Genomic DNA, 25,020 nt, shown 5'->3' on the forward strand with positions numbered 1-25,020 from the left:
AACAGGCTGGTAGTGGAACTGACAGATGAGTTCAATAAGCAACTTAGAGACCCACAGGAGATCACAGATGAATTCAGGAACTACTACAAACAAATTTATAAATCACACATAACCTCCTGGGAAGAGGAGGCAGACTCCCTACTGTCTGACATCCTCCTCCCTATTCTCTCTGAAGAAGACCGAGTGACACTAGATAGCAAACTCGCAAGCAATGAGGTAGACCGGGCAATAAGAGACCTACAGGCAGGGAAAGGGACAGGCCCCAATGGGTTGCCTATAGAGTTGTATAAGTTAGCCCCAGGCAAAATAGCACCATACCGCACTAAAATGTTTCTGGAGAGTCAGAAGAATGGGGTACTTCCGGTAGACTAAAGACAGCCCGTAATAATGGTTATCCACAAAAGTGGGAAACCCAAAATTAAATGTTCCTCATTTCGACCAATCTCAATGCTTAACACAGAAGTTAAGATCTTGGTGAAGCTGCTGGCTACTCGTCTGCTACAAGTCACCACAAAACTAGTACACCCAGATCAGTCAGGCTTCATGCCGGCAAGAAACACTTCTTTAAATCTGCGACGTCTACACAGAGTGATGGGGATGTTAGGTACATTATGAGAAGACGCGGTGGTGGTGTCCCTTGACACCACCATGGCGTTTGACATGATCGAATGGCCTTATATGTTCTCGGTCCTCAGAAAATTCGGATTCAGACCCAATTACCTGAGCTGGATCAAACTCTTTTATAGAGATCAACTGGCCCAAGTAGTAGTAAATAACCGGAAATCCCCAGTGATCACCCTCTAGAGGGGGACAACCAAGGGAGGCCCCCTGTCCCCGTTGCTCTTCACCTTAATGTTGGAACCTTTAGCAATGTGGATACAGTAGGATCCAATTATGAGGGGTCCCAGATGGTTGGAGGGTTGAGAGGACTGCATCTCCCAATACACCAACAATATTCTGTTATATCCGGGTCACCGGGAACCTCATTAAACAGAGCGCCACATATCTTCACTAATTTTGGGAAATACTCGGTCTATAGTATAACCAGGTCTGAATCACTCAACTATGTGCTCAGAGGCAAGTTCCCTCCCCTACCCAGGGGGTATGCCATAGACGAATCAGTCGAGGGATTCAGATACCTCTGGAATTACATCACCAAGGACCCGGCTGTGTTTTATGAGCGCAGCCTTTGACCACCATTACAGTGACTCAGAAGTGACGTTAATCACTGGAAGACTCACATGTTCTTCAAATGTCACAGGCCCAGTACGAACAGAATATTATAAGACGAATGAAAGGGAGCAAAGAGAACTCTTGTGGGAAGGTAAACCACCCCGAATATCGACCCAAAAGCTAACTAGTGGGTAGTATAATGGGGGAATGGGACTCCCGGATGTCAAAAGGTTTTACTGAGCGGCACAACTAGCAGCCATTACCAATGCATATACAGACCCCAGGGTGACCCAGGATAGCAAATGAATAGATGGCTTCTCCTGGAGGGGAATTTCACAAGAATACTCTACTCTAATAAGTTGCAGTAGATGGGCCCTACTGGACACGCCGTCCAGGCATGGCACTCGGCTAACAAGAGCATGGGTTGAGTGGGAAGAGTCACACAGGTCACCCGTCTCTGGGATGCAGAACAATTCAGCAACCTAAGAAACACAGAAGGATTTGACCGGTGGGATATGATAGGCATATCCAAGGTCGGTGATCTGTGGAGAGTGGGCGGTGTGATTCACTTTGAACAGCTACAAAGCAAATACGAAATGGCAGATACAGAGTACTTCAGATATCTGCAGATAATGCACACACTTCAAGCTGTTATTCCAAGTGGGGTGTCACTTCCAGAGTTCTCTTCACTTGAAGACAGAACCTGGATGAGTACATGCCGAATAAGTCCATTTCTATGACATACAGGAAGCTAATCAATAACATGCCTAACCCTCTCCCCAAGTTCCGCGCCCTCTGGGAACAAGTTGTTGCGGATATGGAGGCTGAGGGATGGCTGGAGGCCTTGGCCTCCCCCAGGGATATCGCTATCTCCTCCAGATTGAGGTTAGTACAATTAAAAATACTGCACATAACTTATGTCACTGGACCAGTGCTGGTGAAGATGGCCTACAGGGATGACTTTGAGTGCAGGAGACGGTGTGGTCTGGGAGTGTTCACACATTAAAAAATATTGGTCTGAGCTGATACAGTGTATGGGGGAATGGATGGGAGTTAACAGAGGAACTCAATATGGGGTTATGCCTATTGAATATTTGGGGGTCTACTGACCTAAATAGTAAAGAAAAAAATGGGTGACGCTGGGAACAATAGTTGACAAGCGGAACATTGCCAGATTGTGGGATCTAAGGAAACATATTTACAACAAGGGGTGGTGAGGGACAGAGTCTCTGAATTAAGCAGAAAGCTCTCACCCAGTCAAGAGATCAGGGCTAGATCCAACACCGTTTTTTAGCTCACTGCACCATCCCAGTTTCAGAACCTGGCTGTATGCAAATTAGTCTGTTCCTGTCCCAGTGCATGATGGGAACAGGGCAAACCAAACTACAAAAGCCAATTCTTACACTGGGAAGGAAACAAGCTCCCGGGGACCGGTTTCTGGCATTACAGCCGTCTTCGGCCCGGTTTGCTTGAATCCTGATGGTGCAATGAGCAAGGGTCTCACATCTGAGAATACCCTTCCACGTTTAGGGTGGACAAAAATATTTACAACAAGGGGTGGTGAGGGACAGAGTCTCTGAATTAAGCAGAAAGCTCTCACCCAGTCAAGAGATCAGGGCTAGATCCAACACCGTTTTTTAGCTGACTGCACCATCCCAGTTTCAGAACCTGGCTGTATGCAAATTAGTCTGTTCCTGTCCCAGTGCATGATGGGAACAGGGCAAACCAAACTACAAAAGCCAATTCTTACACTGGGAAGGAAACAAGCTCCCGGGGACCGGTTTCTGGCATTACAGCCGTCTTTGGCCCGGTTTGCTTGAATCCTGATGGTGCAATGAGCAAGGGTCTCACATCTGAGAATACCCTTCCACGCTTAGGGTGGACAAAAATATTTACAACAAGGGGTGGTGAGGGACAGAGTCTCTGAATTAAGCAGAAAGCTCTCACCCAGTCAAGAGATCAGGGCTAGATCCAACACCGTTTTTTAGCTCACTGCACCATCCCAGTTTCAGAACCTGGCTGTATGCAAATTAGTCTGTTCCTGTCCCAGTGCATGATGGGAACAGGGCAAACCAAACTACAAAAGCCAATTCTTACACTGGGAAGGAAACAAGCTCCCGGGGACCGGTTTCTGGCATTACAGCCGTCTTCGGCCCGGTTTCTTGAATCCTGATGGTGCAATGAGCAAGGGTCTCACATCTGAGAATACCCTTCCACGCTTAGGGTGGACAAAAATATTTACAACAAGGGGTGGTGAGGGACAGAGTCTCTGAATTAAGCAGAAAGCTCTCACTGCACCATCAAGATTCAAGCAAGCCGGGCCGAAGAAGGCTGAAATGCCAGAAACCGGTCCCCTGTAGCTTGTCTCCTTTCTGGTGAAGAATTGGCTTGGTAGTTTAGTCTGCCCTGTTCCCATGATGCACTGGGCCAGGGACAGACTGATTTGCATATAGCCAGGTTCTGAGCTGGGATGGTGCAGTGAGATAAATAACGGTGATGGATCAAGCCCTGATCTTTGGACTGGGTAAGAGTGGTCTGCTTAATTCAGACACTCTGTTCATCACCACCCCCTTTTCTTAATCGGATCTAAGGAAACACCAGCAATTGTTGCATGGAAGAGGGACATGGACTGGTGCATGTTAACACAACAGACAATATATGAATTAAGGGGATGTCCCAGAAAATGGTCCCAGATATGGGAAAAATGGAATGACTTTAGGGAGATATTTGCGAGCCTCCACGTGTGGAACAGCGTCAAAACATGCCACACTGTGAGTAATATTGGTCAAATATGACATTAATAGATAAACTGCATAAGATTTGGTTTATTACTGAGTGTTCCAATATGGATGTACTCTATGAAGCTCATATCTGTAATGCGTTTGTAAAGTGTGAAAGCTGTCATCAATAACAAGAAATTTTAAAAAAAGTAAATGAGCTGTACACATATTTAAAAATATATCAGCAATTAGGAAAGAACACATTAATTAGATTTATAATGTTGAAGCATGAGGGAAATGATAAATGCCTGATGAAAGCCATTTTCCACACACTGCCGTTTATGTGCTATATAGTTTTGCCAGTAAAACTGTATGTTGTGGCAAATTCAGTGAACATTTCAATGGAAATTGTGCTGTGTGTAAATTACATTGCAGTAAACAATAAAGTGATGGGTGGCATGTGTAAATTAATCTCAGCCACTGGTAACTATTTGGGCTGCATCCCGGTCCATCTTTTTGCTGCCCACAATTCCACCTCAGATTAGACACAGCCATATACAGATCAGCCTTGATTCGGCTTGAATAGGAACAGTCCAGCATGGACTTCCGAACCACATTCTCTCTAATCTTGGACGCAAGCAACCACAGACCGGTTTCAGGATCAAGATTGCTTTGCATATGGGTTGGTCCGAAGTGAGGTGGCATGGTGGCAAAAGAACAATGGTTTGTAATGCTAGAAGTGAGCGTTGCCTGTAGTTAGACCTATTGCAAGCATTCCTCCTATCACCTTTTGGTTCTTTGTTATAACCCTCTGAGTGGCCAGAGGTGTGCCCAAGCATGGGTCTCGTGCTCACTGTGCCACGTGAACCAACCTGCACCTGACTGAAGAGCCTCAATCAGGACAAATCCAGCCTTGGGGGCCTTGTGTACGGGATCAGGGAGGACCTGGAAATTCTGGATGGGCTTCCTAATTGAGCAGAGTCAAGCCTGGGGTCCATATGGCTGGGTATATACTGAGGTGGCACGTTGTGCAAAATGCCAATGGACTTGAATGAGGCTCGTTGGGCCCGATTCACAGAAGTAACTTAAGACAAAATCCTAAACTTACTACTTTTGGTATTCACAGAAGTTAGGATTTTGTCTTAAGTTTGTCTTAAGACAAACTTAAGACAGACTTAAGTTAGGATTTTGTCTTAAGTCTGTCTTAAGTTTGTCTTAAGACAAAATCCTAACTTCTGTGAATACCAAAAGTAGTAAGTTTAGGATTTTGTCTTAGGTTAGTTCTGTGAATCGGGCCCTGAGTAATTATCAGGGGCTGAGGTTAATTCAAGCATTCCACCCATCACCGTTTTGTATACATCAGTCTGTAAGTGAACGTCTGCTGCAACACCGCGTTTTAGTGATATATTTGGGACAGTGTGCTCCAAAATGCACTACCAAGTACACACCCCATAAATGCCACTCTCCTGCTGAATGGACGCGGCTCCTTTGCTACACTGTTCTTTGAGTGACGCTTGGAATTTTCACAATCCCGCTGACTTTAGTGATGTAACATTGATGACAACAACCCTGCTCTAAAAATTGTTCCAGCACCCCTACTTGGAAGACCTACTGAAACAGAACTTCCTGCTGACCCCACCCCTTGGCCTCCTTGGAGCCCAGCCCATCCCCCACCTGCCAAAAGAAGATGAGTAGACTTCACTGTCAGAGAGTTTTCAGGTTGTCAAGAGTCCACAAGATCGAGGAGTTGAGATTTCTTCCACATCCTGGATGCAGGTGTTCTAAATTTGCCTTCAGTTAATGACCAGCTGTTTGACATTAGAAAGATGCTCTGTCTCCATGCATCTCCATCAATCGATCAGCATTTGTAGAGTGCAGCACTGTCACCCCTGGGGGTATCTGGGTGCTGGGGTGTGAGGTATCTGTCGAATAGCCAGGTCTTGAAGAAAAGGCAGGAAGAGGGAATAAATGAGCAGAAAAGGCAAAGCAAAACAAGCAAAACAGAGGGAAGAAAAACGAGCAGAAAAGGCAAAACAGAGCAAGAAATGAGCAGAGGAGAAACAAACAGAGGGCAGCAGAGCGTAGCAGGCAAGCTGCACAGGAGAACTGTTGCAGGGGGAGCTGGCATGAGGGCATGCTCAATGGGGTCGCGCTGCGTCCTCCATTAAGGTGGCCCTGGTGTGAGGGCAAGGTGCTGGGTGGCAGGAGGAGGTAAACAGCGGGAAGAGGGAAATGGCAGAAGAGGGAAGAAACAAGCAAAAAAAGACAAACCATAGGGCATAAAAACAAGCAGGAAAGGCAAAATAGAGCAAGAAACGAGCAGAGGAGGCACAAACAGAGGGCAGCAGGTAGACAGGCAGGTGAGGGTATCAGACTGCGGGTAAGCTGGACAGGAGAACCTACCTCTGTTACATTATCTCCCTATAACTAGAGTATTGACAAACAATCTGACCAGCATTGATAAGAACACATAAAATCATTGTACTTTCTCATTGCCTAATTTGTAAAAGAATTGGTGCCCGTGACTGTACTATTAAATGTCGGTGCACCAAATATTAAGGCTGTGCAGTCTCGAATCAATCTCATACCTCTTTAATCCACTACCAGACCCTCCCTGCTCTTTTACATCTCTCTGGAAGATTCCTTCTTTTCTACCCTGTGAGATGTTTCCCTCTCTTGCTCTAGGTAAATATCTGATCAAGAAAAATAAGTGGCAGTTGTCAAAAATAGGTGTCGTGGTTTCCACCGGCAACCCTGGCTCAAATTAAGCACCAGACTTTAACATATATTATCTGGTAACAGAAGGATATCACCTGAGGCTGAGTGATGGGTGTCTTTCACTTCAAAAACGTCAAAGGAAGAGAGAGCTGAAGAGAGCGGGTGAAGTGCTGATACCCACCCCCATTCCCTTAACTCAGCATTGAAAGCTCCCCGAGTGAGAGATGCTTTCCGAGCGCCTGCAATCTTTTGAGTTGAAATTGGAGGGGAGGCGCTCTATTTGGCCTAATTACTGTTATTATTTGTACAATTATTATCATTATTGTCTGTGTATGAAACCCTGAAAACAGAGAAAAAGATGGGAGGGCTCCTTGATGATGTGTTCTTTCAGGTTTGATTACATAGCAGTGTCTCCTGGGAACTGCCAACATCTGCACCTACGCGACTGAATCACAGATGCAACACATAAGGTTTCAGCTTCCCATACATTATATTAGGTGGAGAATTGTTCAAGATGAAATCTTTTTCCACAATTGCGCCCTTGGAGATGCAGTGAAATTTCAAAATGGTGGCCCTGTGCATAATGGATATTTCAGTGGAATGGTATCTTATTGCAATATGTCTATAGTGCTTACTAACCCTAAGAGGGGTACATGATGATGGTGAGGGGCCATGAGTCTACCTTACACATTTAGCAAGTGTCTCTAAAATCGAAACCCCCAATTCACAAAGGTATATTTATATGCATAAATCTGCTCACATATAGGTCTACATCTACAACTGGGTGTTAATGTCCTAATGGAAGGACTTAATCATTTCAACAGTATGATATACAGCTCATCCTATCCCTCACAGAAGACACCGCCACCACCAGAGCAAACTTTCTAAACACCATGTCCGACATCCCCACCTGGATGAAGCCCTATCAGTGGCGTAACAAAAGGCCCCTCTGCTCCCAAGCTCCAAGGAGCCCCCTCCAGCACTGGCAGTCCCTGGCCTGAGTGCTCTGAACTGGATCTGGAGCATCAGAGGTCACTTGCATGTACTTTGCAGGGGAGCCCCTCAAGTTCTGTACAGCTACTGAGTCAACTGCCAAAAGCTCAACTCAAACAAAATGGAGGTACTCATTTTCGAAAACAAGCCTCCTCCCTGTAAAGACACCTGGTGGTGTTCTACACTCGGCCTGCACCAACCCCCATTGACCACGCACTCAACCTCTGAATCGTCCTGGACAGCTAACTGACCATGAAGCTACAGATTAATGCTGCTTTCTTTACCTGCTCTCATACCCTCTGCATGCTCCACAAGATCTTACGACGGATCCCCATCCTCACAAAGAAGATGGTCACCCAAACCTTTGTCTACAGCTGCCTTGACCACGGAAACGCACTCCATGCAGGAACCACCAAACATCTCCTAAACCACCTCCAGACTAAGCATGGGTGAATTTTGTGAATTCGCGATCCACGAATTTGCGGATTTGCGAATTCGCGATCTGCAAAATTCGCGAATTTGTGCGAATTTGCGGATTTTTTTATTTTTGCATGTTCGCGGGGCGCTTGACGTGTTTGCGGGGCGCTTTGCGTGTTCGCGGGGGGGTTTTGTGTGCGAGACCGCGATGCGCCCTCTGGTTCATCACTGCCACCCTCTCGTTTTTTATGCCCTTCTGCCCTCTGCCCCACTAGTTTTTGTGCCCTTCTTCCCTCTGCCCCACTCGTTTTTGTGCCATTCGGCCCTCTGCCCCACTCGTTGTTGTGTCCGTCTGCCCTCTGCTCAACTCGTTGCTGTGCCCTTCTGCCCTCTGCCCCACTCTGTGACCTTCTGCCCTCTGCTCCACTCCTGTTTTATTTTAGAATGGCGCCAGCAAGCTGCCAGCGCCATTCTAAAATAGTTACTAAGTTAGCTTCATCAGGAAGCACTAATAGATAAAATAAAGCAGGTGCTCGAGCACCTGCATTTTATCTATTACTGCTTCCTGTTGAAGCTAACTTAGTAACTATTTTAGAATGGTGCTGGCAGCTTGCCGGCACCGTTCTAAAATAGTTACAAGCTTGAAGCTTGAACTTTTGCACCCCGGATCCGTTCCGCTCGCGGATTTTTGGCAAATTCGCGGGAATTCACGGATTGCGAATTTGCCGAAAATCCGCAAAATCCGCGAGAGGAACGGATTTTGCGCCCATGCTTACTCCAGACCATTCAGAACTCAGCAGCAAGTCTTCTCCTCAACCTTCCCAGAAAAACAAGCATCACCCCTCACCTCAAAGCTCGTGACTGGTTCTCCATCCAAGAAGGATACCTCTTCAAACTCCTCATACACACCCACAAGTCCCTCCACATTTGCGGACTAGCCTAAATTACCCACTGCATGATGCTCCACCGACAAACGAGAGAGCTCCGCACCTCCTCCCTCGCCCTCAAATGCACTTCATCACTGAAAATAAACACCATCTCATGTTACAGTACTGGAGCTGACACACAGCCTTTCCAATGCACTTCATCACTGAAAATCAACACCATCTAATGTTACAGTACTGGAGCTGTCACACAGCCCTGCCAATGCACTTCATCACTGAAAATCAACACCATCTCATGTTACAGTACTGGAGCTGACACACAGCCCTGCCAATGCACTTAATCACTGACAATCAACCCCACCTCATGTTGCAGTACTTGGAGTGATGCACTGCCCTGTCAAGGCACTTCATCACTGACAATAAACACCATCTCATGTTACAGTACTGAAGCTGACACACAGCCCTGCCAATGCACTTTATCACTGAAAATCAACACCATCTCATGTTACAGTACTGGAGCTGACACACAGCCCTGTCAATGCACTTCATCACTGACAATCAACACCATCTCATGTTACAGTACTGGAGCTGACACACAGCCCTGCCAATGCACTTCATCACTGAAAATGAACACCATCTCGGGGCAAGATGGCCGCTGAGGGTTTCAGCGAGTAAGTCGCACATTTTCACTTCTCCCTGCCACAGGCCAAATGGTTGACGGAATCGATGCTGGAACCTGGTTTGGGAAGGAGTACTTGGCAGCATAATATACAGCTTCACTACAGAAGGAGTTGCAGGAAAGACGCCGGGTTCCTTTCTCAGGAATTAAGTTTAACAAAACGGATTGCCCTGAAGCTTTGGAGAAATATCACAGCAAGTACCAAGCTGATTTTGAAATCTTGGTTCAGAATGCCGCCGAGGTTGCAACGAGTACATGATGCAAAAGACGGCAGAGAAAACAAAAGCGGGAAGCTCGGTGAGACTGAATCCAACAAAGCCCCTAATGCTAAAGAGAAAGTCAAGGCCGATATGAAACAAGACACCAAACAAGATACAAAAATGGATACAAAAGTATCACAGAGTGCGGCTCAGAAAGCCGGTGCTATTCCCAAAAAACCAACTCTGAGAAAACCGGGCGGTGACAATTCAGCCTCGGCTAAGGAAAATGGAAACACCAAGAAGACAAAAGAGAGTGCTATGCGCCAATCATCAGTGACGGAGAGTTTTTCAAATATACCTTCGAATCCGGGCGGGATTTGCAGCGGTAAGATTGTATCCATGTCCGATGCTCGCCCAGTGCCTGCTGCTACAGTTGCCGCGGAAGCTAAAGGTGATGTGGATTCTGTCAGCGAGGTCCATGGGCTGATGCCGGCAGTGGGAGAAGGAGAGAAAGCAGTGAAGGGCGCCAGCGAGGGCGCTGGGATAGCGGTAACTAAGCAACAGGGAGAAAGACCCGCTGCAGGGAAGCCGGCTGGGGCAATGCCTGCATCCACTGTTAGCGCTGCAAGTCAGGCGATTGAGAGAGATGCAGCGGGTGAGAGTACCACAGTGGCCACTTCAGCTCCTACACAGCTCTCGAACAAAGTGGGCCCAGGAGATCATCTTTCACTGCACAAGGTTGGTAATGAAGTGCTTGAGGCTAGCGCTTTGAATGCGCAATTACCAGATAACGTTAGCTGTTTGACAATATCCACGGATTGTGATACAGGATTAGCGAATGGTTTGGTAACAGTCGGCGCTGCACAAGCAATGCCTCCGCTATGGGAGAATGAAGTAGAAATAAATTTGGAAAGAGAAGGAGTGAAATCAGGTGGCGAATCCTCAGCTTCTACCTCTAACTCCACTGAATTGCATTTTATATCTGAGGCAGCCTCCGCGGAGAGGTACTACTCGGTAGAAGAAGACTCCCAGTCACATTCGCTTCCTACTGGAGAGAGTTCTGATGAGTCAACTGGGGGAGATACAGGTAGTAGCTCTCCGGTTCAGAAATTTACTCAAAAAAAGCGATTATCCAGAAGAAAACCATCCTCAGCAAGCAGCACTACAGACCCCACTAAAAAACTAGCCTGGGATTACTCTACTACCACATTCTCCTTTTTAGAGCAGGATAGCCCGGCTACAATGATTGGAGAGCAGGGCTCTTTGCAGCCCACACAACCACCTGTTACTCTGGACCTATTATTCAACACTCTGAAATTGATGCAATCCGAGGCTAGAGGGGAAAGTAGGAGAGCTAGGCATGAGGCTAGAAAGGTACAGAATAAACTGAGGAAGATAAGTCAAAGGCAGGACGAGATGGCGAAGAGGGTGGCACATGTGGAAGAAAGAACTGGGAAAGTGGAGGACGATCTGAGAGAGATTAAATCATATAAGGAAGAGCATCAGAAGGTGGCTGAAGATGTTAACTGGAAACTCGAGGATTTTGAGAATAGACAGCGTCGAAATAACATCAGACTGCTAGGAATTGAAGAAGGACTGGAAGGAGGGGACATTAGAATGTTTGTGGTGAATTTGTTAAAAGGGGCTTTCCCAGAACTAACATCATGGCAATGGGAACATGAAATCCAAAGAGCCCATCGCTTTCCGTTCTTCAAAAGAGGGCAGGAAGGAGCCCAAGGGGGTAAACCAAGGGCAATTCTGATCTTTGTTGGGAATTTCCTGCTAAGGCAGCTGATCCTAGATAAGGCCAAACCTGAGTCAAGAAAGTCTTTTAATAACGTGTCATTCTTTGCAAGGCCTGATTTTTGCCATGCTACGGTAGAGCGTAGATGGAGATTGAGGCAGCTGATTCCGAGTATACAATCTCTGGGTTCAGAGGCCTACCTTCTCTACCAAGCAAAGCTGAAAATAGTAACTAAAAGTCAGGTTAAGTTCTTTTTTCCCGAAATTAAAGCAAAGGCCTTTATGATTGAAGTTTTGGGGTATACGGAGAGTTAACCAGAATATCAGAATATTGTAACTGTTTATTTGACATAGAGGGGGGTAAGAAGGTGGGGAGAAGTGGCGACTGCTGATTCTCTGGCGATCACACATAGGTCATGCTTGACCTATTTGCCTGTAGGGGAGGGTGGGGGTGGGTTAGTCTGGGGTGGAGAAGGGGGGGAAGACAAGGGGGGGGAGAAAATGGCACACATCATTTGTAGTAGTTTACATACAGAGCTCTGCTAAAAAGTTGGTATTGCTTTTAAGTATACGGTGGAACAAGGAAACAATGAGAGAAAGAGGAAACTGGGAGAGTAGGACGGATATAATTCTTGAAATTCTTAATGGCATGTAGAATTATTTCAATGAATGTGTGTGGCCTTAACGACCTCCAGAAGAGATTAAGGGTCTCTGCTTTCTGTAAGGCATTAAATCCAGATCTGATTTGTCTCCAAGAGACCCACGTTGAGGGAGGTAAAGGTTTTTTGTTAGGACAGCTGGGGTTCGAAGTAATAGCTTACACTACACAAGCTTCAAAAACACGAGGGGTGGCAATCCTGGGAAGGGGGAGAGAGTGTATGGTGATTAGGAAGAAGGTAGATAAGTTGGGAAGATGGGTCATGGTGGAAGTAGTGTTCAGAGGAGCTAGATTTACTTTGGTCTCAGTCTATGGCTCGACAGCCGATGAACCAGATATATTTGAGTTTTTGGACCAGAAATTGACAACATGGGTGGATCCTACCGTATGTTGTGGGGATTTTAATATTAATCGACCTGCCAGTGTAGAGCTTCAAAGTAATTATGGTTATACTGGGCGTAAGAAGAGGGTACATAAGGCGATAGTAGATCTGGCTACACATAATACTTTATCAGATGTATGGGCAAATTTGAATCCAGTGAGTGATGGGGACACTTATTTTTCAGCGCCCCATAGAATTACTGTTAGATTGGATTATTTTTTAATTTCTAACGTGTTGTTATCTAATGCATCTATTACAAAGTTACCACGTATGATGTCAGATCATAACCCGTTGTTATTGACATTGAATCTCAATGGAATAAGCAGAAAGGTGTATAAATGGTCATTTGAAAGAGCGCTGTTGAAAGATGAGAGCTACTGTAAACATATGATGAAATGGATAACCGAATTTTGGCTTAATAATAAGGGTAGCACAAGCAGTGGTAATGTCTGGGATGCTTTTAAAGCAGGGATTAGAGGCGAGACGATTAGTTTTACATCTTTTCGACGGAAAGTGGAAAGAGAGAAGTCTGAACAACAGATGAACTCACTTTTGGCTGCAGAAGCAGAACTTAATAGATTGATTATGGCTGGGAGTCCACTGGATCAAAAAATATTAGAAATAATGATTTTAAAGAACGACATTGCTGAAATGGTTACAAATAGAACAGCCGTAAGCTATCTCGCAAAAAAGGAACAGGTGTTTGAATACAGCGAGAAGGTGGGGCATATCCTTGCTGTTAGGACGAGGCAGAAAGCTAATGCTGGTGACATTAAAAGCATGGTAGATAACTTAGGAAATGTGATATTAGATTCTAATGGCATAAGGAATGAATTCTGGGAATACTATACGAACTTATATGACAGCGACAACAGGATGGGTTCCGAGGAAATAAATATTGAAATAAGAGATTATTTGGGAAATATACAGCTAGATACGTTGGAAATAGAAGATCAGATTAAGCTAGAGTCCGATATAACATTAGAGGAAGTAGCATCAGCACTTTCGGAACTCCCATCATCTAAAGCCGCAGGACCAGATCTCATTCCAATTGAATTTTATAAAACATTTTTTTCCTCTATAAGTGCGGAGCTTTTAGATACTCTTTTACAAGCTCAGAGGGAAGTCTCAGTTCCAGATTCATGGGGGGGCACTGAGATCATTGTCATTCTTAAAAAGGGCAAGCCTCCTACAACACCAGGGTCGTATAGACCAATTGCCCTTATGAATACGGATGTGAAATTATATTCTAAAATTCTGGCAACAAGGCTGTCTACCGTTATTGAAAAACTAGTCGCACCAGAGCAACATGGATTCATTCCAGGAAAAGGTACCACTACACATGTTCGAACAGTAATCACTTGCTTTGATGCTATGGAGGTTAATGGCGGCCCACTGGCAGCCATGTTCCTCGACGCCGAGAAGGCTTTTGACAGGGTGGCTTGGTTATACTTATGGGAAATAATGAAAGTATATGGTTTTGGCGATAAATTTATAAGGGCAATTCAGGTTTTATACAAGGCACCTACAGCCAGAATTCAAATAAATCGAGATTTAACGGCACCTGTACAAATTAAAAGAGGCACTAGGCAAGGTTGTCCTAGTTCTCCCCTCCTTTTCGCATTATATATGGATCCATACTTGCGTTATTTAAAATCTAACCCGAATATCCCACCACTTATCTCGAATGGAGTGGAGGTTAATGTTCTAGCATATGCAGATGATGTTGCTATAATCACCCCAGACCCAGCCAAAGCAGTGGAGGAGGTTGAGCTGGAGGCTAGCAAATTTGGAAGAATATCCGGGTATAAATTAAACAGCGCAAAAACACAAATCATCAAAAACGCAATGGTCTTATATAACGATGTTCGTGTGGTCCCCGCAGCAACGTATTTAGGAGTTGAGATATCACCCAATTTGGACACAGTGGTAGGACGGAATATTTCTCCTTTAATTAAAGATGTAAGTGCAGACCTGGCCAGAATTGATAAGCTTAAACTTTCGTTAGTAGGACGTGCAAATGTAATAAAAATGATTATTCTTCCCAAATTCCTTTATTTCTTTCGCACTATTCCTCTTTTTTTTTAAACAATCTGGTTTAGTAAACTAGAATCAATACTTAATAAATTTATATGGTCTTATGGGAAAACGAGGAGGGCCTATAAGTTTATGACGCTACCAAGGGTTAGAGGAGGGTGGGGGGTCCCAGACTTCAGGCTATATTATTGGGCATCTGTACTACAATACACCCAGGGGCTGCTGGGGGCAGATAATCTAGAGTTGAATGTTAGATCTTGCTCGACAATGGTATATTCTATTGTAATGGGGGCAGACGCCGCAAATGCTTTCCTAAATCACGCAGATTTCCTTTACTATAAGCATACACAATTTAAAACAGTTAAAGCTGCATATAATATTTGGATAGCAGTAGCAAAGAAATGCGGACTAGGAAGGTACAATAGGTATACTAGATTGTATAGGAATAGAACACTACCCCCTTGATATTTTCGGATTCTATAATGGCGGAATGGGATATGCAAGGCATAAAAAGTATAGGGGATTTGATGGGAATGGATGGGAATATACTACAATTTTCAGACTTGATGGGTAAATATGGCATTACAAGATATAGTTTTTTTAAGTATTTACAAATCAGGAGCTTTTTGGGTAAGAAAAAGGGGGGAGAATGTGGATTTCGGAAGAGTAACCTTATGGAATCTCTAGCTCAGGGGGGAGAGTGTTCTATTCGATTCTTTTATGCCAGTCTAGCAGGCCTAAAAAAAGACGATACTGAGAAATTTGGAGATAAATGGGCAGGGAAACTAGGTGTACAGAGTCAACTTTTTTTGGATTCACTTGAGTTAGGATGCTCGGTGCTGTGTTCTGCTCCTCTTCAATCGCAGCACTTTAAAACTGTATTTCAACTCTATCACACACCGGACCGCATTGCACAGTGGGGGACGACCACAGGGACAACTTGTTTTCGCTGCAATGCTCCAGTAGCAGACAGTATCCACATTTTTGCACTGTGCCCCCAATTAGAGAATTTACGAAAGGGGATTGAAGATTTTATGAGGCTTACTCTGGGTGTAAATGAGATTTTAACACCAATGGTTATCATGCTAGGGGTTAGGGGATATAGTGACGATAATACTGAATTTATATTCCTAGCGATGGCAGTGTACAGACTACTAATTGCAAGAGCATGGCGGGATCCTACTCCCCCTACAATACAACAATGGATTGCCTTGTTATTGGGGATATTTAACCTTGAAAAAGGTATATACGCCAGGAAGGGAAAAAGAGCTAGAAAATTGGGATTATAAATTTGGAATCCTATATATCGGTGGAAAGAGAGAGTAAGGGTACCCCTTGGTTAATAATTTATAAGGCTTGTTTAAGTTTTCCACCTGAATGTGTTGATGACTTATAATTTTTTTATATACATAGTAATATTTGGGTTACATTGTGTATTGTGCTCTCTGTGTATGTAAATGACAAATTGTTGTATGATGTGCCATCAAAATTTAAAAAAAAAAAAAAAAAAAAGAAAGAAAATGAACACCATCTCATGTTACAGTACTGGAGCTGACACACAGTCCTGCCAATGCACTTCATCACTGACAATCAACACCACCTCATGTTGCAGCACTGGGAGTGATACACTGCCCTGTCAATGCACTTCATCAATGAAAATCAACACCATCTCATGTTACAGTACTGGTAGTGATACATAGCCCTGTTAATGCACTTCATCACTGAAAATCAACACCATCTCATGTTACAGTACTCTCTTGTTACAGTACTGGAGCTGACACACAGCCCTGCCAATGCACTTCATCACTGACAATCAACACCATCTCATGTTACAGTGCGGGAGCTGACACACAGCCCTGCCAATGCACTTCATCACTGACAATAAACACCACCTCATGTTGCAGTACTGGGAGTGATACACTGCCCTGTCAATGCACTTCATCACTGACAATCAACACCATCTCATGTTACAGTACGGGAGCTGACACACAGCCCTGCCAATGCACTTCATTTCTGACAATCAACAACATCTCATGTTACAGTACTGGAGCTGACACACAGCCCTGCCAATGCACTTCATCACTGAAAATCAACACCATCTCATGTTACAGTACTGGAGCTGACACACAGCCCTGCCAATGCACTTCATCACTGACAATCAACACCACCTCATGTTGCAGTACTGGGAGTGATAAACTGCCCTGTCAATGCACTTCATCACTGACAATCAACACCACCTCATGTTGCAGTACTGGGAGTGATATACTGCCCTGTCAATACACTTCATCACTGACAATCAACGCCATCTCATGTTACAGTACTGGAGCTGCAACACAGCCCTGCCAATGCACTTCATCACTGACAATAAACACCACCTCATGTTGCAGTACTGGGAGTGATACACTGCCCTGTCAAGGCACTTCATCACTGACAATAAACACCATCTCATGTTACAGTACTGGAGCTGACACACAGCCCTGCCAATGCACTTCATCACTGAAAACCAACACCATATCATCTTACAATACTGGAGCTGACAAACAGCCCTGACAATGCACTTCATCACTGACAATCAACACCCTCTCATGTTACATTAATGGAGCTGACACACATCCCTGCCAATGCACGTCATCACTGACAATCAACACCATCTCATGTAACAGTACTGGAGCTGACACACAGCACTGCCAATGCACTTCATCACTGACAATCAACAGCATCTCATGTTACAGTACTGGAGCTGACACACAGCCCTGCCAATGCACTTCATCACTGAAAATCAAAACCACCTCATGTTACAGTACTGGAGCTGACACACAGCCCTGCCAAAGCACTTGATCACTGAAAATCAACACCATCTCATGTTACAGTACTGGGAGTGATACACAGCCCTGTCAATGCACTTCATCACTGAAAATCAACACCATCTCATCTTACAGTACTCTTATGTTATAGTACTGGAGCTGACACACAGCCCTGCCAATGCACTTTATCACTGAAAATCAACACCATCTCATGTTACAGTACTGGGAGTGATAAACTGCCCTGTCAATGCACTTCATCACTGACAATCAACACCACCTCATGTAGCAGTACTGGGAGTGATATACTGCCCTGTCAATACACTTCATCACTGACAATCAACGCCATATCATGTTACAGTACTGGAGCTGCAACACAGCCCTGCCAATGCACTTCATCACTGACAATAAACACCACCTCATGTTGCAGTACTGGGAGTGATACACTGCCCTGTCAAGGCACTTCATCACTGACAATAAACACCATCTCATGTTACAGTATTGGAGCTGACACACAGCCCTGCCAATGCACTTCATCACTGAAAACCAACACCATCTCATGTAACAGTACTGGAGCTGACACACAGCACTGCCAATGCACTTCATCACTGACAATCAACAGCATCTCATGTTACAGTACTGGATCTGACACACAGCCCTGCCAATGCACTTCATCACTGAAAATCAAAACCACCTCATGTTACAGTACTGGAGCTGACACACAGACCTGCCAAAGCACTTGATCACTGAAAATCAACACCCTCTCATGTTACAGAACTGGGAGTGATACACAGCCCTGTCAATGCACTTCATCACTGAAAATCAACACCATCTCATCTTACAGTACTCTTATGTTATAGTACTGGAGCTGACACACAGCCCTGCCAATGCACTTCATCACTGAAAATCAACACCATCTCATGTTACAGTACTGGATCTGACACACAGCCCTGCCAATGCACTTTATCACTGAAAATCAACACCATCTCATGTTACAGTACGGGAGCTGACACACAGACATCCAAATGCATCTGAGCACAGACAGTCAACACCACCGTATGTTATGGTACTGGAGCAGACACTCAGCCCTCCAAATGCACCTGAGTACTCCCCTGCTACATCAAAGAACAGGAGCGGCTCGTGCAGGTAAGAGTGGTGAGGCGGGGTGGGAGGAATCGAAAGATGACAGCGAGGTAAAAAATTAAATAAAACCACTTACCTTGCACCCAACAATACAGCGATGCGGCAAACTCAAGATAAGTGGCTTTGCTGATTTTTTTATTTCGCCTCGTCCATTTGTAGCATCCAATAATGCGGAGAGCATGTAAATGCAAGGTTGAATCGTTTAAAAACTTCATGAATATGACATATTTCAAATGATGTCAACCAATATAGTAGTTCACAGTGAACAAAATGCGTTGGCTGCAAGTCATATCACAAGCTGCAAGCAAATTTGTTAAAACGTTTTTTGAGAACTATAAAGAAGAAGATTTGCTCACTCTGGAATGACGGACTGCTGGAATAATTTGCCCAAACAGAATTCGACTGGCAATTATATGTACTTGTCACAATGTCAAGAAACCTGTATTTGATTTGTTATAGTTACCATCGTGCAGTGAATTGGTCTTCAGAAACTGGAGTATTTATTGTACAACTAGCATGAACAAACTTGTTTGGATAGGTTCAGCCAAATGGATAGGTTTCCATATAACTATGGAAGGCTAGGCAGTTCCTGGTCTGTTCTGGATGCCCCGAAGAGGCATTCCAGCTCAATACCTTGGAGAGCGCTCACCCAGGGCTGGCATTAGCATCAGTGGCACCTTTTGCAACAATCTTTGTTGGTGCCTCCACCCACGCATGACATCTTTCTTCACAGACTCCCTCTCTGCTGCCTCCAATGATGTCCTGCATCTCTGCATAACCCCTCTCTCACAGTCATTTATATTAGCACTACAATCATGTATACCAGTGTAGAGATAAAAAAAGAGTTTTATTGATTACCGGTTGGGTGTGCACGATTCGAAAGATCTACAGCCGACGTGAAAAAGTCTTTGCAATTATCGCAGAGAATCCTGGCTACACCTGCTATGTTGCTGTACAAAGTTGGCCAGCGACCGACAGCGACTGATGCGCCTGGCATTACGGAATCTGGGCCATATAACATGCAGAGAGGCCTCGGACTGGTGTTTCTCAGAAACTACGACCTGCTTATTAGCTAGGGCCCCCAAGTTTATCCACCAAGTTAAAATGGCACTCGACTCCCAACTAAAGGTTACAGTTCCGACGTGCCCCGATAGTGGGCTTAGTGCTCCCCCCGTCGCACCAAAGTTGTCAGCCTACAGTTAATCCAGGAAGTCGTCAACAAGTAATTGGAACCATCGGATTTAGATACTTAATCTGGGTCGGCTAAGGGTCTGATGCAGAACCCAACAGTTGTCATCTGGCTCCGCAGCGTGAGTGTGGATGTTGAACTTCTATACGTCTCTCAGACTTTAGTAGGCGTGGTCTCATGGTGTAAACATAACTCTTATTCTTTTAAAAGTGCCCTGACTGGACAATAGTAGTTAATATGGTCAGTCTTGTAACTTTATATTTGCACTAATGGTTTTACTTGGTTTTAGCCGAGAAGGGGGGGATGGGCATTTTACTGCATTTTATTGTAATTCATTGTATTTTACACTGTAAAGATTTTAAGTAATCGCACAGTTTACCAATAAACAAGTCACTGGAAAAAACAAAAAAAAGTAATCAACTATCAGCGCATTGTCGACTATGCGGCTTCATTAATGAAACATGAACTCACCTGCTATGCGCATGTCCTGCAGTCAAGGAGAGGAGGAAACAGCTGTGCCGTAATCCGCTGCATGGAAGGTTCTTCTATAATACTGTCCTACCGGGGTGTAAAATATCTTGTAAAATTAAGTAAACTTCTCCAGCAAGCAGACTTAGAGGAAAATAGAAAGCAAGCTGTGAGATCAACGCCGACCTGGGTAATAGCTCAAACACTGAAGCACCTTAAAAGCCCCCCTTAACTAGCGGTCTACATGCTCAACCCATAATTGATTAAAGGTACAGGAGGACCTTTGAAGACTGACTGTAATTTTATTATAAGGCTTTGTATTTCTTGTTTTAAGTATCACTGCTTGTAGTCTTATCCTAAAGCTGCTGGTTCTTAGGCACATTCGCACTTTAAAATGGTGAGAGTAATTTAATAGCCTAAAACTAACTCTGATCAGATCAAAAGAATATATGCTGTGGCTTCCTACTTGCACTTTAGTTCACACTTCCTGTGTTTTATTAGTTTTGTTTAAATTTTAATAACCATAAGCCCTTTTCCATTGAGTGTGACTTCACCAAGGCGTTTTTTCCGTATGCATATGTTATGTCATTTTTTACCTTTTTTCTAATTGTAACGATTTCAGGTGGTTTGAGTCACTCTGACCTTTAAGAGTAACAACTTAAAATATTTAGTAACCACAAATTTAATTGACAACGCGGCACCATGGCGCGCAAATTTGTTTACTCCAGACGCGTTGAAACAGAGACGATGGGAGCACTCTCCCGGTAAGTGGGGAATTAGGGTGGTTTGATACTGATGTAGTACGGTAGCGGATTGACCCATTAGGGTGGTTTTTAAGGTTAGCGTATATGTAAATATAGGGTCGAATACGGGCTCTGCAAGATACTTAGTGAGGGTGACAGTGAAACTAATTTGTGTTACGCTATAAGTGAACTACTTTAGACTATTTAATTCGGTCTTTCAAAAGCGACTTTAGCGTGTTGTGCGACTTGAACCACGGAGCTTAAATAAACAATAAAACAGGGAGGTCGTTTTGTGCCTAGCCCCTAATCAATTGAATACATAAAGTTGTGTGCTTACGATAAAGGTTGGGTTCAATTTTATAGGTGGGCTCTGACTAATTTGAAAAGTTAAAATCTGATATGCCTAACTGTATTGTGTTTTATTTATGCAAACAAAGCTGTTAACTTCTGGGTCCACACAGTAATACTGTGCAATATACCTGAGCCCTGAACAATTCAAACGCCTTTAAAGCGGTTTTAAAGCGGTTTTAGTACTTGAGTTGGTTTTAGAATTGGGGGTACAGATGTTGTGTCCCCGATTTAGATTGGAATAATACAATCTTTCTTAAACTGAATCAGACAATAATATATTACAATGTTCTTTCTTTCAGATATATTGATAATCTACCTATTTAACTACTATGAATATTGACCTATGGAGCTTGTATGAGGTAAAACAATAGAGGTCTCCTTTGATTCTCTTGTGATATAAACCAATAAATAGACCATCATGTAGTGCAATTGAAAAATAGTGCCTTGATTTTCACTCGTAACTGCTATGTCTTTAAAACTCATAACATCGCATGATATATGTTTGAAATAGACCATCATGAAGTGCAGTTGATAAATAGTGCTCTGATTCTCGCCCGTAATTGTTTTGTCCTAAAATTAAAAACACCGCATGATATTTGTTTGGAAGTTATATCTGAGGTTAATAATTTTGCTTTGGATAAAACAAAAAATCTTTTAAAAAAATTATAGGACTTAATTTTAAGCTCTTCTCTATAAACTTATCTATTTACAGTATTTTAAAATTACCCTGTGAAGAGTGATAATACATTGGATGAAATTGGGACAATTGTGAGAAAATCGAATTTAATGGTGAGTGTAGGTTGTACATCTCAATTACTCTTCTTTTCTCCTCACTTCATTCTTCCGTTTCCCAGTATACTTATTTCAAGCTTATTAATTAGGCTTCTGTTACTGGTGTAGCTTATAATGGACTATTTTCTTTCTTTCTTTGCACTAGGTGGTTGGTTGTCTCTTGGTTTTGGTTTTGAATTTTATTTAGACACTGCCTTCTCTCTTTTGATTTGGGATTCTTTCGATGGTTGATTTAAATATTTAAAACATGCTTTTTCTGGTAGAGAACGTTTAAGACTAGTGTAGTTGAATTTGTAAAATATTGTTTAAATATTTATACATATTTGATTTCCATTTTTGTTTGTAGCCCTGAGGAAGTCATTGGGAGACTGTTCCCGTGACGAAACACGTGTTGGCTTTGGTTTCTTTGGCTACACTTGCTGTACAATGTATTCTTGCTGAACTATGGAATGATGAAACTTTGAAGAAGAAGATAAAACAAGAAAAAGAAAATAAAAAAGACTGTCGAATATCTTGAAAAACGGATATTTTGATTTTTTCTTCATAATTTTGTGTGATTGTGCTTGGGGACTGTATCATTTTGCAACGATTTTAATCAATCATGCAATAAACTATAAACTGTCAACTGTATTGTAGTGCTACTCATCCTAATCTAATGTCAGAGTGCTTAACATCATAAACAAATTATATAGAGATAAAGAGTCATACATGTGTTATCATTGTATAAGAAATATTACTTAAGAGAACGAAGAGTACAAAGTGTAAAGTCACATGTCATCCAAACTGGTAGGCATTATGGGCCATATGTATCAAGCCTTTTGTGATTCGCAAAGGCCGAAATTCGCAGAATTTCGGCCTTTGCGAAGCGCAAACGGCCTTTTTGCATGTTTTGGGATGTATGAAACATTCCCAAAATAAGGAATTGCAAACTTGTGCGATTCCTTATTTTGCCATAGCATTTAGGGAATCGCAATTTTGCGATTTCTTAAATGCTATGTATGTAGCATTTTTGGCTAGCGAATTATAGTTTAGAAATCGCAAATTACCACCAACTTGTAGTTGGTGGTAATTTGCGATTTCTTGTAAATATGCACAATTGTGCATTTGCGATGGTGGCATATGACGCACATACATGCCCATTGGGCATGTATGTGCACCATATGCACACACATGTAATTTACAGGGGTGCAGCAGGGTGTCCTTGAGACACCCCTGCACCCTTGCAATAATTCTCAAATTGCGATTAGCAAATTGCGAATTCGCAATTTGAGAATTATTTGGAAATCATTCCTGCCTCCTGGCCCATAGGAATGCATTGGAAATGATTCCTTAATTGCGAATTTGCAAAATGCTAATTCGCAATTTAAGAAGCTTAAGGAATCGCTAATAAAAAGCGATTTTCTTCATACATACCATTTTGCGATTCCTAAATAGCGATTCGTTAAAAATCGCTATTTAGGAATCGAAAAATGGAACTATGATACATTTGGCCGTATATGTTTGGAGTGCTTGGTCCTGAGACACAAAATATCCAACCTGCGCAGTAACCAAAAGTTCTGTGAAGCATTGCATGAATAGAAGAGGGTTCAACAGCGTCACATCTACTAGGAAGAGATGCTGTTGCTCCTGCCTGTACTGCTTGTGTGCCTTAGGCGGCCTTGCGCCAATGCACACACCCTTGCTCCATAGAGCAAAGCTATGCGCCTGATGTCAAGCAAAGACTTTATCCTGCAAGGGCATGCTTCCAGTACAAATGTCTATCCTTTGACAAATTGTACTACTTTTCCACTTTGCATGTGTTCTGTAAAGTCTGTAAAGTGCAGCACACTTACAAATATTGGAATGTATTGGAGAAAAAATATATATTTACTCGAACTTTACACTTGCTTCAAAGAGGTTTCATATTGTTTTACAAAAGTCTCTTAATACCAAAGTTAATAGAAAGGGATTAGTGTCAAAGCCAATCGGTGGGTGCACGGGAACATCCATGTAAACCCCAAGAGGAATATATTCCTTAACAACGTGGATTTTAGTCCGCAATACAATCACAACGGGGTTGTTACCACGCAATGCCATTACTACGCAAGTCATTACATCGACTTGCAGTAGATGGCGCCGTAACTTTAGAAATGTATCATTTACTATTACAACTCCAGCCTACGTAACAGTAGGGAAAGTGTTGGAATAGTAAAGTATACTATTCCTTATGTTAGAGCACCATCTACTGCAAGTCGATGTAATGACTTGCGTAGTAATGGCACTGCGTGGTTACAACGCTGTCGTTGTAACGACCACGTTGTGATTGTATTGCAGAGAAAAATCCACAATGTAAAGGTTCTTTCCCCCCCAGGATACACCTCCTTGACTCAAAGAGGCACATAGTGCTACTTTGGGTTACTTTAGGGGAACTTTCCAAAGCGACGCAGGATTTGAACTGGAAAGTAAACCCCTAAACGATACGTTGCACTATGTTTGTATCATCTTTCTGATGCAAATCAGGCACAAAGTGTTAGTACATCTGCCCCATAAACCCATAATTTGAAACATAGCACGATTGGAGGTGTCATACTGATAAAATGGTATTACTACTCAAAGGAATCCCTTTAAATATTTTGAGAAACATGAAATATTGAGGAACAAACTATATGGTTTCAAACCTATGCCTTGCTATTTGCATGCAGCACTCTTGCCTCATCATAGTTCAATGTGCTATATTAGAAGGATCTCTGTGACAAAAGCAGCAACTCATTAGGCTGTCTACACACCAATAATATCTGTGAGCTCCTGTTCCATGTCGTTCTTTGCAGTGGGAACATGAACCCTCTTTGCTACTTTATCACCAGTTAAAACTATGATTAGTCAAATCACAAATCTCCCCATCACGTGCATTAACCATCAGAGTTATCATGCTGTTTTTATTATCCCCTGA

Source organism: Lissotriton vulgaris, chromosome 11 (assembly GCF_964263255.1).
Source record: "Lissotriton vulgaris chromosome 11, aLisVul1.2, whole genome shotgun sequence".
Classification (NCBI taxonomy): domain Eukaryota; kingdom Metazoa; phylum Chordata; class Amphibia; order Caudata; family Salamandridae; genus Lissotriton; species Lissotriton vulgaris.